Here is a 15,025-nt window from a genome sequence, read left to right as displayed (position 1 = left end):
CACCTAAATAGCAGCAACTACATAAACTGGGAAAAGCTTTACAATGACTAGCATGCAAGTATTATGGAATATTCTGTGATCTGTCAGCTTGAAAAGAGATTCTTGAAGAAACCTTAAAAGGGGCAACTCAGTGCCTACAATAAATGAAGTTGTGCCCATGCTACCTAAAGAGAGAGTTAAGGAGGGAGGGCTGGCATGCCATCACAGGTGGCAAAAACTCAGGGAGAGAGGTCATGTTGGTGACTTCCATCAGGACCAGGAGCACTGGCTCTGTGGGTCAAAAATACTTCACCTTGATTTGCTGGTAATGAGCTGCTCTGTGCATCCTATTCTGAGTCTCTGATTAAAGGGAAGCCCTGATGGCCAATTAGGTTTAAACATATCCTAGTGGGGAACTTCCCTCTATGGATCTAAACCCTGAGTGGGAGAGACCTTCTCCCATCAGCCTCATCCTGAGGGTGTAACTAGAACTCAGCCTCACTGGTCTCCCTGAAAACTGTGCCGGTGGCATTTTGGGGGCTGCTAATGAGAACCATAAAATAACACTAAAGAAAGATCTGAATGAACACGCCAGATGACTGCATTTGTGCTCCTTGAATTGGGTGTAAGATTTATGAATCGAGTTTGGGGCTGCCTTAGCATCTAGCCTCTCATAAAATTTGGCTGCAGACCCTGTTTAAATAAAATGGAAGATAAAAGTGTTTTCAACAGTGTGATGAAAGGATTGTGCTATTGAAATGCTAATTTAGATGTGGCAACTGCCTCAGAGATGACCCTGCTTGTGAGACCCAGCCTGCACTTCGGAAACACACTCCCAGTGAGAGCTCCTTCACTCCAACGTTGTGTGTGTGTGTGTGTGTGTGTGTACTCCGGTGGGGGGGGAGGCATGCACATATTTTACTCTTTGACAAGCCCTTCTATGAGTGTCTATCTTGGTATGTTTCCAACCAAGGGATTTCTCTGTGGCTGCTTTAACACACATTTTTCATTATTGTTGGTTGAACACATGGACTCTCCTTTTCAAATATCACTGCATGCTTGACTCGATTTGGAACCTTCTAGAAAAGGGTCCCCATCTCGTTGGCTCTGTCCATGGACTAGGTGATTTGCTTGACTAGAGAACTCACCTACAGCAAAGAAAGAAAATGACTGCCCTCATGTTCAGCTCAGTGAAGAGGCCATTCCCATAGGTTGTGGACCTGGAACCTCTCCCGTGAAGTGGCTTCATCCATTCACCCCAGTAGCTGCAGCAAAATGATAGCTTTTGGAAACTGAGCCATACCTGAGGCACTGTTGTCACTGCAGATAAGCCAATGCACACCATCTGAACCACAGGTTCTCCCTGAGGCAATGCACATCAGAAAGGATATGCATTTAGAAACCAACTAAGCCATAGGCTTTGAAAACTCAACAGGTTGGTAAAAATGTTCAGCAAATCTGCCATTTGTGTGTGGCATCTGAGGGAGAATTCATCAGGGCTTGAGTTTACTTGTGAAGGCGAAAAGTGGTCCATATACCACTGACCGCGGGGAATATTCACTCTCTTCAAGTGCATTCTCCTTGAGCACAATTGCTAAAACACACTGTTCAGACTCCGGAGTATTTACATTTTCCTTTCCCTAATTATAAATGAGGAGGCTGCCGAAGCATCATACCTGGGAAGCAAAAAGGATTCAGAGAGAAATGGAAAAACCCCTCGACAGAGATGAAAAATATGAAAAATACCATGTTGGAGCTCGCAACCCCTGGCTCAGCTGGGGCGTTCAGTTCATTCATCTTGCCTTTGATTTGTCTGCCTTTTCACTTCAAATAGGTTTACAGGTTTTTAGCTGAAACCAATTAAAGAGAGCCAATTGGCAGGGTTAGCACTTGTGGTGTTTATGGTGAGCATTGTATTGATTTATGCTGCTCAGCAGCTACAGTGAAAAGCAAACTCTATGAAGAGGAAGGGAGACCTTAGAATGGGTAGGCATCACGGTGCACAGGATTAATGCGAGGACAGTAATGAACAAGCCATAAAGAAAACTGCTTTGTGAGATCGGGCCACAGGAGTGTGTCTATTTTTTACAAATAATGACATGCAATGGCAACAGTTTAGTGACAGGTGATTATGCAAGATGCTTAGTGTTAGTTGGCAATGCAGGGCTCTTTCACTGGAAAGAGAAAAGGTTGCAGGGAACAAAGCGCATTTGCTGGCTGTTTTGAAGATGAACATGCAGGACAAAGACCTAATATGGCAGCCCCCAGGGAATGAGTTCCAGAATGGTGTATGGAAGTTCTTGAGGAGTGAGACAAAGATAACTTATTTTTTAAAATCTTTCAATATTTGAAACAACCAGTGGATTGTTCAGAAGCCTGGCAAGGTCAAAATATTGGGTGGGGTATTCTGGAAAATAGGAAACATTGGGAGGAATACTTATAAAACAGGGGTGATTGAGAAGAACACTGGACAAATTCTGAGGTCTTGCTCTGCCTCTCAGCTCTCCAGGGCTTAGAATGCTCCCTGTGACAACCTGGTCTTGAAGGTTTGTAGGTGGTTTACACCAAGTGGTTCCCAACCTTTTTTTGGCCAAGCCCCACCTAAGCATCTCTTAACTCCTGATGCGCCCCCCGCCCCACATATAATTCTTATTCAAAAAGTGAACTCTTATTCACGTGGAAGAAGCCTAAAAGGACATTAACTTGCTCTAAACAAGCTTCCAAAGAACATGGCATCCATGAAAGAGAAAAATAAAAGAACAAAAGGATAGTTGAAGTACCGAGGGAGAAATCATTAAAATAATAATAATAATATGAAGCGATATGAAAAAATAGCAAATAAACTTTCCAAACATATAACAGAGAACTGAAATGCATGAATATGTCACAATATATATTTATATACTATGTATGAGGCCCCTAGAACCATAAGAAATTCAAAAAATTCACTCTTAATGACTCATTCTCAAATTGCCCCCCTTAAAAATCAAATTGTCTCCCTGTGGGGCATGTGCCCCACATTGGGAACCACTAGTTTATACACTTAAGCGCTCAAAACCCATCCTTATTGGCAGGGAATGGGGGGTGAGCAAAATACTGGCATTTGTGAGCATAAGACTAAAGACCCTGGAGGAGAACTGTAGCCTTGTATTTGCAGCTCTCTAATGCACAGACTTAGGAAATTCAGGAAAGGTAACCAAAAACTCTTTTGACAAATTCTTGGAGACAAAGAGTTTTGATTATTGAAGAAAAAAAATTAAAGCAAGTAAATGACTAGTTTGGTTTGGAAAATAACTTGGGCTGGATTGTCATATAAGACTTTTATGATTCAGTGTTAAACTTCATAAAGACAGGTGAGTTAGGCACAGCCTTGAATATTTGTAATAATAATAATTATTATTATTATGGTGCTAATATTCTTGCCCTGTCTTTGTTTAATAACTTATCCCTCTGTTTTTCTTTTAAGTATGATAACATACACACTTTGATTATCAAAACAATCCTGTGAGTTTGTAAGCTTAGGCATCATTATCCTCATCTGAATGACGAAGAAATACCTTCAGGGAGATTAAGTGATTTATTGTGGCAACTGATAAGAGGAAGAGGAAAGGAACTAACAATTATTAAGAATTATGACTCATCAGATCCTGGATTAGAATGTGTGTGTGTGTGTGTGGGTGTGTGTGTGTGTGTGTGTGTGTGTGTGGTGTTTGCACAAATATATATCTCCTCAAAACTAGATATGAACATCCCCTTTTTACAGAGGAGAAATTTGGACTCAACCATGAGGCATAATTGCCCAGAGATCAGTAATGAGCAAGAGGGGACACTAGATTTTGAACCCACATCTCAAGCTCTGGCTACTAATACTTTCTTTTTCAATCTCTCTCTCTCTCTCTCTCTCTCTCTCTCTCTCTGTGTCTCTCTCCATCTCTCATCGGATCATGATTTTTTTGTTAAAAAGACAGTTTCTAGGTCTAGCATGTAAGGAGATTAAAAGTTATCACACCATTATAGTAACAAGTAAAAGCAGAACAAACTAAAAACTCAACATCTTTGCATCCATCAGAGAAGTGAGGCCACAGGGTCGACTTCTGCCCCAAAACTTGGAAAGGTGTATATAGCAAATTACAACTTAGAGGAGTAGAAACCCAGGAGTAGAAAGTTCCATGGGAACAAGTATGGGGGTAGGAAAAATCTCAACTGGATTGATAAACTGCTAGAGGGTGAGTATGGCAAATCTGAAAGATGAACATTCCAAGGGGCCTCAGTCATAGGTGGCCCTCAGACTTTTGTGAGTTTTATCTCCAGGAGCTCAATCTAGTTTTCGTAAAGAAGGTCAGGGGAGAGAGTAGCCATTTTGATATATGCCAGAGCATTCTGTTTTTCTTAACAAAGACTACCCTCAAGAGAAACAATTCTATAAAGGCTTAGCCTACTGGGGTATCATTAATGCCTAGCTGACTTGGGGGAAGGGAAATACTCAACTTCAACTAAGTCTAGCATGTTGTACCACTAAGAGGAATAATAAAATAATAAAATAAAATAAAATAAAATAAAATAAAATAAAATAAAATACTAAGAAACATTTGTAAAGTTCACAGCCCAGGGGCATAGGCTTACCAAAAACTAAGACCCAATCATAGAACTACTGAATTTTTCCCCTCCCTATGAAAGACCTATTTATCACAATTCTTTTTACCCAGTACATATGTCTGCTATTCGTAACATATTACAGGGCATACTAAAAGGCCAAAAGCACAGTTTTAAGAGATAGAGCAGTGATGGCGAACCTTTTGAGCTCGGCATGTCAGCATTTTGAAAAACCTTAACTTAACTCTGGTGCCGTGTCACATATAGAAATTTTTTGATATTTGCAACCATAGTAAAACAAAGACTTGTATTTTTGATATTTATTTTATATATTTAAATGCCATTTAATAAAGAAAAATCAACCAAAAAAATGAGTTCGCGTGTCACCTCTGACACGCGTGTCATAGGTTCGCCATCACTGAGATAGAGCAAGAATCATAACCACACCCAAATATGGTAGGCACACCAGAACATATATTTAAAACAACTATGATTAATATACCAAAGGTTCTTATGGGAAAGGTAAACAATATGCAAGAACAGATGAATAATATAATCAGAGAAATGGAATTTCTAAAAGAATTTTAAAAAATGCTAGTCATCAATAACACTGTAAACAATGAAAAATGCTTTTGATGGGCTCATTAGTAGAATGGACATGGCTGGGGGGAAAAGAATCTCTGAGCTTGAGGATATGTCATGCAAAGGGAAAAATACTGGGGAAAAAACCCACCAAAAACCAAAAAACTAACCCAGGAAGCTCTGATACCAAGCAGGATAAATGCCCCAAAGCTACAACTACACATATCAAATTCAAGTTTCTGAAAATCAAAGATAAAGAAAAAAAATATTGAAAACAGCCAGAGGTTGAAAAAAAAGAAAACAGCTTACCTATACAGGAGCAAACATAATAATTTCAACTAACTCTTCCTCAGAAACCATGCAAGCAAGAAGAGAGTAGAATGAAATAAAGTGTTAAAAGAAAAATACCCACCAACCTAGAATCCTGTACCCTGCAAAATTACCCCTCAAAAGTAAAGAAGAAATAAAGACTTTCTCAGACAAACAAAAATTGACAGAATACGTTGCCAGAAGACCTGACTTGCAAGAAATATTATAAGTTCTTCAGAGAGAAGGAAAATGATATAGGTCAGAAACTTAAAACTACATAAGAAGAGAAAAACATTAGAAGAGGAATATGTGAAGGTAAAGCAAACCTTTTTCTTACTCCTCATTGGTGTAAGAGATAACTTAGACCAACAAATAGTAATGGCAAAAATGGCTAAGTTATAGTTTATATATATGTGAAATGAATGACAACAATGATAGAAGGGACAGAAGGGAAGAATTAATTATATTTTTGTAATATTAACACACTTACACTACTCATGAAGTGTCATAGTGTTATTTGAAAGTAGATTTAGATTAATTATAAATGTATCTGGCAAACTCTAGGCAACCACTGAAAAAAGTAAAATAAAATAAAATGATAACTGATATGCCAAGAAAGGAAAGTGGAATCATATAAAATGCTCAATTAAAAGGCAAAAATAGGGTGGAATACAAAAGTTAGAACAAAGAACACAAATAATGAATAAAGAACAGCCACAAATACCTTACTTACTCATTTTTTAATTTTATTTTGCCTGTGTGCCATTTATTTTAGACTTTAGTTACACATTATACACATTATACATTTATGCACATACAATACAAACAGAGTTGTCAAAACAAGACATTCATGTTCTTCTTTGTGGTTGGCCTATGGGATGTTTAAGGCACACTCATTATGTGCCTTATATGTAAGTAAGCCTCAGAAATAAACCCTGTATGACATGTGATTCTATTTATTATAATATCTATGGATCAGAGAGCATTATTTCAGTTATCATAAAACACAACCTTTCCACCAGTCATACTCAATTTGCCTATCCCCACTTCTTGCCTTTAATGCAACTGGAAAGTCCATGATAGGAGGAGAAGAGACTCCAAAGGAAAAGGTGTGCAGCCACATTTTGGATAAAGGTTCAGCTTCTGCCAGACCGATCCGGACAAGAAAATGAATGTTTCAGATGATGTTCTTCTCTATGCTCTTCTGAATCATTGCTGTTGCTCTGTATTCTTTGGAGAGAGGCCACAGTCAGGAGCAGAGTGGTGAATATGTTGAGATACTTTCAGAGTTAAGGCCTCCTTTCTTCTCTTGTGTGAAAATTGGTTTAGATTCATCTAAAGAACAATCCAGAGAACATAATGTAAATGTTAAGTGCAGAATGATTGTTTTTGGCTGTTCATAGTCACACATGTGGTTTCTTTGCCTTCGCATATACTTTTCTTTTTTCTTGGTGTGACTCCTCTGCTTTTTTATGCAGCTACTCTCATCATCCTTTAAAATTAAGTTTTAGCACTTCTTTCTTCAGGAAGTTTTCTCTAACTGACCTGGTCTGGTTTAGATGTCTCTCTTCCAAGTAGTAAATATTTTAGATATTCATCCAACTATATTAATAATCACTCTAAATGTCATGGTATAATTACAATAATTAAAAGATGATGACTATTAGTGGATCAAACAAGACTCAGGTATTTAGTGTCTACCAGAAATCCACTTTAAATATAATGACACATATAGATTAAAAGTAAGTGGATGGAGAGAAATTTACTCTGCTAATCTTGATCAAATGAAAAATGAAATAGGTATATTAATTTCAGATAGAGCAGACTTCAGAACAAGAAAAGTTATCAGAAACATAAAGGGGTATTACATAACAGTAAAGGAGCTAATTTTCTAAGGAGTTGTAATAATCTTTAACTGAGTGTCAAAATACATGAGGCAAACTGATAGACTTGCAAAGAAAAATAGATGAGCCTACTATTTTAGTTGGAGACTTCAACATCTATCAGAAATGTCAGATCCAGCAGATAGAAAATCAGTAAGGACATAGTTAAATTCAACAGCACCATCCATCAGTTGTACACAATTGACATATATAGACCGCATCATCTAACAACAGCAGATAGGCCACATGTTGGGCCATAAAACACACCTTAACAAATTTAAAATAATAGGAACCATACAATGAATGCTCATACCACAATGGAATTAAACTAGAAATCAATAACAAAAAGATAGCTGGAAATTTTTCAAAATACTTGGAGTTTAAACTACATACTTCTAAATAACACATGGGTTAAAGAAGAAATCTCAAAAAAATTAATGAATACTTTTAACTAAATGAAAATGAAAACCCAGCATATCAACATTTGTGGGATGCAGCAAAAGCAGTGCTTAGAGGGAAATTTATTGTAATGAATGCATTATTAGAAAAGAAAAAAAAAGATCTACTCAATGATCTAAGCTTCTACTATAGGAAGGTATAAAAAGAAGAGCAAATGAAATCCAGGGTAAGCAGAAGAAAAGAAGTAAAAATTAGAGCAGTAATGAGTGAAATTGAAAACAAGAAATAAAGAAATTCAACAGAACTAAAGCTTTGAAAGATCAATAAAATTGATAAGCATATTTTCTGGCTAACTAAGAAAAAAAGAGAAGACACAAATTACTAATATCATAAATAAGAAGAGGCGACATCACCACAGAGACCATGTATAATAAAAGGATAATAAAGAAATATTATGAGCAACTTTATGCCCATAAATTTGATCATGTAGATGAGATGGACCTTTTCCTTGAAAGAAATAACTTGCCTGAAACTCACAGAAAAAGAAATAGACAATTCAAATGTCCTAAATCTATTATGGAAATTAAATCAATAATTAATAACCTTCCAAAGCAGGAAACACCAGGCCTAGATTTGTTCACTGGTGAATTCTACCGAACACTTAAAGAGAAACAATAGTAATTCTTTATAATCATTTTTGAAAGCAAAGGGAATTCTTTCTAACCCATTTTATGAGGCTAGTATTACCCTAATACTGAACCAGACAAAGATATTACAAAAAAAAAAGTTACAGGCCAATAATCACTCATGAACATGTAGGCAAAGATCCTCAACAAAATATTAGCAAATCCAAGCCAACGATGTATGAAAAGAATTATACATCATGATCAGGTAGGATTTATCCTAGGGATATATGGCTTGTTCAATATTTGAAAACCAATCAACATAATCCATCACATGAACAGACTAAAGGAAAAACTAAAATGACCATATCAATGGATATAAAAAAAACATTTGACAAAATTTAAACCCATTTATGATAAAAACTCTCAGCAAACTAGGAATGAATGGAAAATTCCTCGATTTGATAGAGAACATCTACATAAAATCTTCAGCTAATATTATACTTAATGGTGAGAAACGAGAAGTTTTACTGCTAAGATCAGAAATAAGGCAAGGCTGTTTTCCCTCACCACTCCTTTTCAACATAGTGCTGGAAGTCCTAACTAATGCAATAAGACAAGAAAAGGAAATAAAACACATACAGATTGAGAAGAAAAAAATAAGACTTTTTGTTTACAAATGACATAATTGTCCATAGAGTATCTGAAATAACTGACTAAAACATTGGAACTATAGCAAGGTAGCAGGATACAAAGTAAATATACAAAAGTCAATTACTTTTCCATACATCTGCACTGAACAAATGGAATTTAAATTTTAAAACCCAATGCCATTTACCTGAGCACCTGAAAATGAATATTTAGAAATGAATCTAACAAAATATGAAAATGATCTATATGAGAAGAACTTTGAAAATTTATTAAAAAATCAAATAAGAACTAAATAAATAGATATTCCATGGTCATGAATAGAAAGACTCAATATTGCCTATAACTTGATCTATTGATTCAACACCATCTCAATCAAAATCCTATTTTGTGGACATTGACAAACTGGTTCTAAAGTTTATATGGAGAGGCAAAATATGGAGAATAACCAATTAATTGTGAAAGAAAAAAACAAAGTCAGAGGGCTGACACTATATGACTTCAAGACTTACTCTAAAGCTACAGTAGTCAAGGCAGTGTGTTATTGGTATAAAAACAGACAAATAGATAAATGGAATAGAGTACAGAGCCCAGAAAGAAATCCACATAAATATAGTCAACTTATCTTTGACAAGGGGCAAAGGCAATACAATGGAGAAAACAGTCTTTTCAACAAATGGTGCTGGAAGAACCAAACATTCACATGCAAAAAATAAAAAATAAATAAATAATTCAGACACAGACTTTACATCATTCACAAAAATGAACTCAAGATGAATAATAGATCTACATGTAAAATGAAAAGCTATAAAACTCCTGGAAAATAACAGGAAAAATCTAAGATGACCTTGGATGACCATTCTAGTATCATAAAGAATAGTTACACTGCCCTGTTATGTAAGATGCCATAATAATGGATACACATCATTATACATTTGTCAAAGCTCATAGAATGTACAGCACTAAGGGTGAACCCAAATGTAAACCCTAATATAAAATATCATCCATTATTTTTATTGGTTAAGTCTAGCAACCTTACTTGATGTATATTAACAGAATAAATGTTCTGGACATCCGTTATGTGCCAGGCAATCCCACATCTTCTCATCCAATTATTTTTGCAATTACTTGTTTTAATGGCTGTCTCCCACACTAGAAGTTAAACTCCTGAGGGCAAGGACTATGCCTGTCCTTGGATGATGATGATGTGTCAATGTAGGTTCATCATTTTGTAACAAATGTACCATTTGGGGGGGAGATGTTGATAGTGGGAGAGGTTGTTCTTGTCGGGTGCAGGTGTTGGGTATATGGGAACTCTGTTCTTCCCACTCAATTTTGCTGTGAACCTAAAATTGCTCTAAAAATAAAGTCTATTTTTAAAAAGGAAGTTCTACATAAGCCTCAGTGTTCACTGAGGTCAAACTGAAGAAGCACTGTGGTCTGTTTTCATCTAGTTGAGGTGAGCTCCCTTCCTATTCACGTGGCCCTTCCTCTGAATGACGTTTCCACGTCTTCCACAATTTCCTTTGCCATAGAAAATGGAAATAAGATGGCCAGATAATTTCTTCTCTAAATCAGGATAATTTTGAAGTGAAAGAAGGTATTATTAATAATTATACCAAGACAACAGTATACACTTAGATTGTCCAGGGCGAATGGTTTGTTACCTATGGCTCCATGCTCTCCAAGGAAAGCTGAGCCAGTGGGCATGCATGTGTATGTGTGTACGTGGGTAGTGGGCTAAAGGCATGTTAGCAGCAACTCTGATTACTTTTGCCCCTTAACAGCTCCTCAGAGGAAGAAGGGCAGGAACTTAGTCTGGCTTATTTATTATCATACTCACAGCACCTTGAACAGACAGTACCTGAGTTAGATTAGGTGCTCAATAAATTAGTTTGAATAAATAACATGCTTATTTCATACAGAAATAAGGTTACCCTGTGGTCACATGACCAAGACGTTGGTCATTTGTTACGACCCTCTGTGTTATCATAACTCTATGTCAGTTAGCTTTTGCTGCTGAAATAACCACCTCCAACTTAGTGGCTCAAAACAACAATTGTTTATTTAGCTTATAATTTTGTGGGTTTGCAATTTGTGCTGGGCTTTCAGCTGGTGGGTTTTGTTGGTCTTGGCTGAGCTCACTCATGCATCTGCGGTCAGCTTCGAGTCAGCGAGGCGGCTCTGCTTCTGGGGGTTGGCTGTCTGTCACCTGCGGCGATGGGAGTGACTAAGCAAGCATCATCATTATGTCTCTCATCATCTAGCACGACAGCGGGCTATTGGCAATGCAGATGCTCATGGTTTCAAGAGAGAGAGCAGAAGGTGGAAAGCCCTTTGAAGTCTATGTTCAAAACCAGTACAATGAATGTCTGTTGCAGTGTATTGACCAAAACATTTTATCATGGCAGCCCAGGTTCTAGAGATGGAGAAATAGATTCCACCTCTAAACTGATGGTGTTGCAAAGCCTGCTTCTAAGAACATGGATCTGGGCAAGGAAAAAGTTTGTAGAAAAAGTTTTGTAATCTATCACCAAGTCTTCACTGTTTTGGTCTTGAGTACCTCTTCCACTAGTGACTAAAGCATCATACAATCGAGGCAGCCTAATGTAGAAAGTTCAAATGCACACCTAAGGGCACCATCCTCATCTGCATATTCAAGAAGCCTTCCCTGTGAGGGAGGACTGATTGTCAGCCATCTAACAGCCACCTCCTCTTCTTCCTCCCCCACAATATTAATTATGTTCCATGCTGATGCGTCTCTGCTCAGCTCCCTACCTTTCTTCTCAGTAAAAAGAGATGCTGTTTCAAAATAAATAGCCTGACACACTGTAAAGAAACTGCAGATACTTAGAAACAATATTTCCTAAATATTTATAAGCTATATTTCAAAATCTGTTACATTCAGTGAATTGTGTAAATAAATATCAGACCTGCAAGTCACCATCCCACAGCACCAGTGCAGCAAGTCTAATTACTCATCTGTAAACAGACAAGTCATCCTTTAGACTCTGTCCTCCATCATACAGCTCTCTCTCTCTCTCTGGATTCTATCCAATAAACAAACACAACGTGTGAAACTTGTTTTCTTACTAAAGGAAAGAAGGAGAGTGCCTACATTAAGAGGAGGAATGGCAGTGTTGGTGTAACAGTTTTTTTTAGGATAGTTTATTGATTTTTAGAGAGAGAGGAAGGGAGAGGGTGAGAGAGAGAGAACTATCGATGTAGGAGCACAACATAGATGTGCTCTCCTGCACACCCCCTACCGGGGATTGAGCCCACAACCGAGGCATGTACCCTGACCAGGAATCGAACTGGCAACCTTCTGGTACACCAGACAACGCCCAACCAACCAAGCCACACAGGCTAGGGCTGCTACTTATTTTTTAATTGCTATAGGTTGCATAAGGGAAACCATCTAAATGGATTCAAGTCTCAAATAGAACAGGCTACAGGGACATGGGGGAGGGTCCAGGAGGTGGGATGAGGATAGAAGGAGCATCTTTTTGCAGAAAGTCTGAGCTTAATTCCCCTCCAAAGTTTAGGCTTGCAAGAATTGTAGTCTGAATGAATAAGACTCAATTCTAGAACAATGTTCCAGTCCTCCCACATGGCTGCAGGATATGAGGATGAGAGGGAAGCAGGAAAACCCACAAATAATTAATATAATGTGTCTGTGAAGAGCATCCATACTCTGTGTTCTTCCCCGTCCTAGTGATGTTCATCTTCCAAGACACCGGATCCAGATCCAGAGAGAGAGATGAGAAGTTTGCAATAAAAGCCTCGATACTGTGAAGCTAATATACCGAGTTATTAAACCCACAAGTCTGCAAAGGTTTGGGGAAGGGGTTATTCAGTGTAGCATGGAATTTTGGGGGCCTTTAATGTAAACTTTGAACTCCATATTGGCTCTCTCTTTTCCAACTTTTCAGATGAATCTAGAAAAAGTGTGTCTGGCAAGATAGGCAAAATTGAAAAAAAATAGAAATAAATTAGGTGGTGAGAAGATGGTGCTGAATGCAGAGCAGGGTGGTCCAAATGCAGAGGGGTTTGTGTTGGAGAGTGAGGAGAGCTATGAAGGCGAGGAGTAAGTAGGAAACCTGGGATTTACTTTAGTGTTAACCGGAAGCTAGTAAATTCTTTGAAACCAATCTCTAGCAAATTCAGAATACAATAACCAGGATTCTCATCCCCAGTGACGAGTTTTAACAAAGGTAGATGGAACCAACATGGCCTATTGACCACCTATAACCCACCAGATTGGGCAGGAGTTTCTGTGTCAATGGCAAATACTGACCAACAAAGGAAAGAGATTGAGTCAGCCTCCCTCTCAGGCTGTCATCCAAAGCATAGTCACATGGACTACATTCTTTAGGAGTAAGGGTTACTTTTAAGGCTTTGCCCATCATTGCAGAAAATGACCCTTCTTCTAGAAACTTGGAAATTTGAATTTATCTTTCTCTTTTGTCTCTATAATTCCCTCAGTGTTGGTCGCTGGTGTTGTACTTTAATTCTCTACAGCGAGGTCTTCAAACAAAGGAATAAATGAGCAAACAAGCAAAACTCCTGAACTAATAAAATATCCTTGCCACCATTCCTCACACTAGCCTCTTTTCTCTCAATATCTTAAGAGTAATCTTTTTCTGGTTATTTTTTTTGGCTCTCTCTTTTACAACTTTTCTAAGTCAGATAGATTACTGCCTAGTACAGACCCCTACTCAACTGTTATCTTTATTTTTTTACTCTTTCCAAATTACCCCATTTGTTCCCCCTGTACCCAATGCAGATACAACTTCTAAAAGAAAGGTAATATTTTCTATTTTGTGAAGAGATTAAAAAACTCCCTTGAACTCATTTCAAAAATTTTATTTGAAATTTAGAGCCAATATTAAATAATAAATTTGCTTGTTATAAATATTATAATAGTTTATCATATAAAAATTTAATTCACAAGAAAGTATAAAAATAATAAAATCATGGAGAATTATAATTTACAGAGACAACTCATTTTAATTTATGGATGTATGGTCTCTGCTTTCTTGATCTAAATGTCCATACACACTGGCATACCCATATGCACACAGTTTTTTATCCAGAACCCAGAAAGAGAGAGAGAGAAAAAACACACCATGGTTTTATTTCCCTAACTATTCTTTAGGAAAAAAACAACCCTGAGTCACAGTCATAAATAGTCAATATGAGGAAAATATGGAATGAGTACTTTACATAGAGAGTCCATCATGAGCAACTTAAAATATTAGTACTTTTCTAGTTTACTTAAACTTGGCATAACTTAGAACTTCTTTACCAAATTCAATAATATGTTTTAAAAAATCAAGCTTATAATAAGCGCTACTGGGGAGGGAAAAGAAAGCAACAGACAGACTGCTAATTATAGTGGAGCCAGCTACCAGAAAGGGTTAGGGGTCTCTTAATGACCCTGTTAGAATTTGCAGCACTGTCTAACCCCCTTCCCAATTTGAAATTGTACAGCCTCCACATAAATATTTTTAAAGACCCAGATTGGTTTTTCAAGGTGTGAATGACATAGCTACTTTCCTTTATTTTTTAAAAAAAGTAGCAACAATTAAAAATTTTTTTGAAAAAATAGTCCCATTATTTAGAAGCCTTTGAATGCTTAGCCTTAAAGACACCGTTTATGCAATGAAGAGGAACTGTAATCAATTTAACTTATAAAGCACCTATTCAGAAAAATAAACTACTTAAAATGCATTAAATATAGCCTTGTTTATTCTAAGTAAATGATGCCTTTGGACTATAAAGGGAAAACACTTTGGAAATTACTATGAACTAGGAAAAAAGCTGGTATCTTTAATTAGTCTATACTCTCAATAAATTTGGAGCAAAATCTCTATGTGGGGTGGGCATATTTTTGTCTGAATTTATTTCTGATTCAATAAAAGTTTCTTCTTTTTTTCTGCAAAAAGTCACAATAATGTAACTTACAAAGTTTCTGGAAATATTTATTGTATATAGTCTAGAAGATGA

Source organism: Myotis lucifugus, unplaced genomic scaffold (assembly GCF_000147115.1).
Source record: "Myotis lucifugus unplaced genomic scaffold, Myoluc2.0 scaffold_108, whole genome shotgun sequence".
Taxonomy (NCBI): domain Eukaryota; kingdom Metazoa; phylum Chordata; class Mammalia; order Chiroptera; family Vespertilionidae; genus Myotis; species Myotis lucifugus.
The sequence above is the reverse complement of the archived record's forward strand: the minus strand, read 5'-3'. Positions refer to the sequence as shown.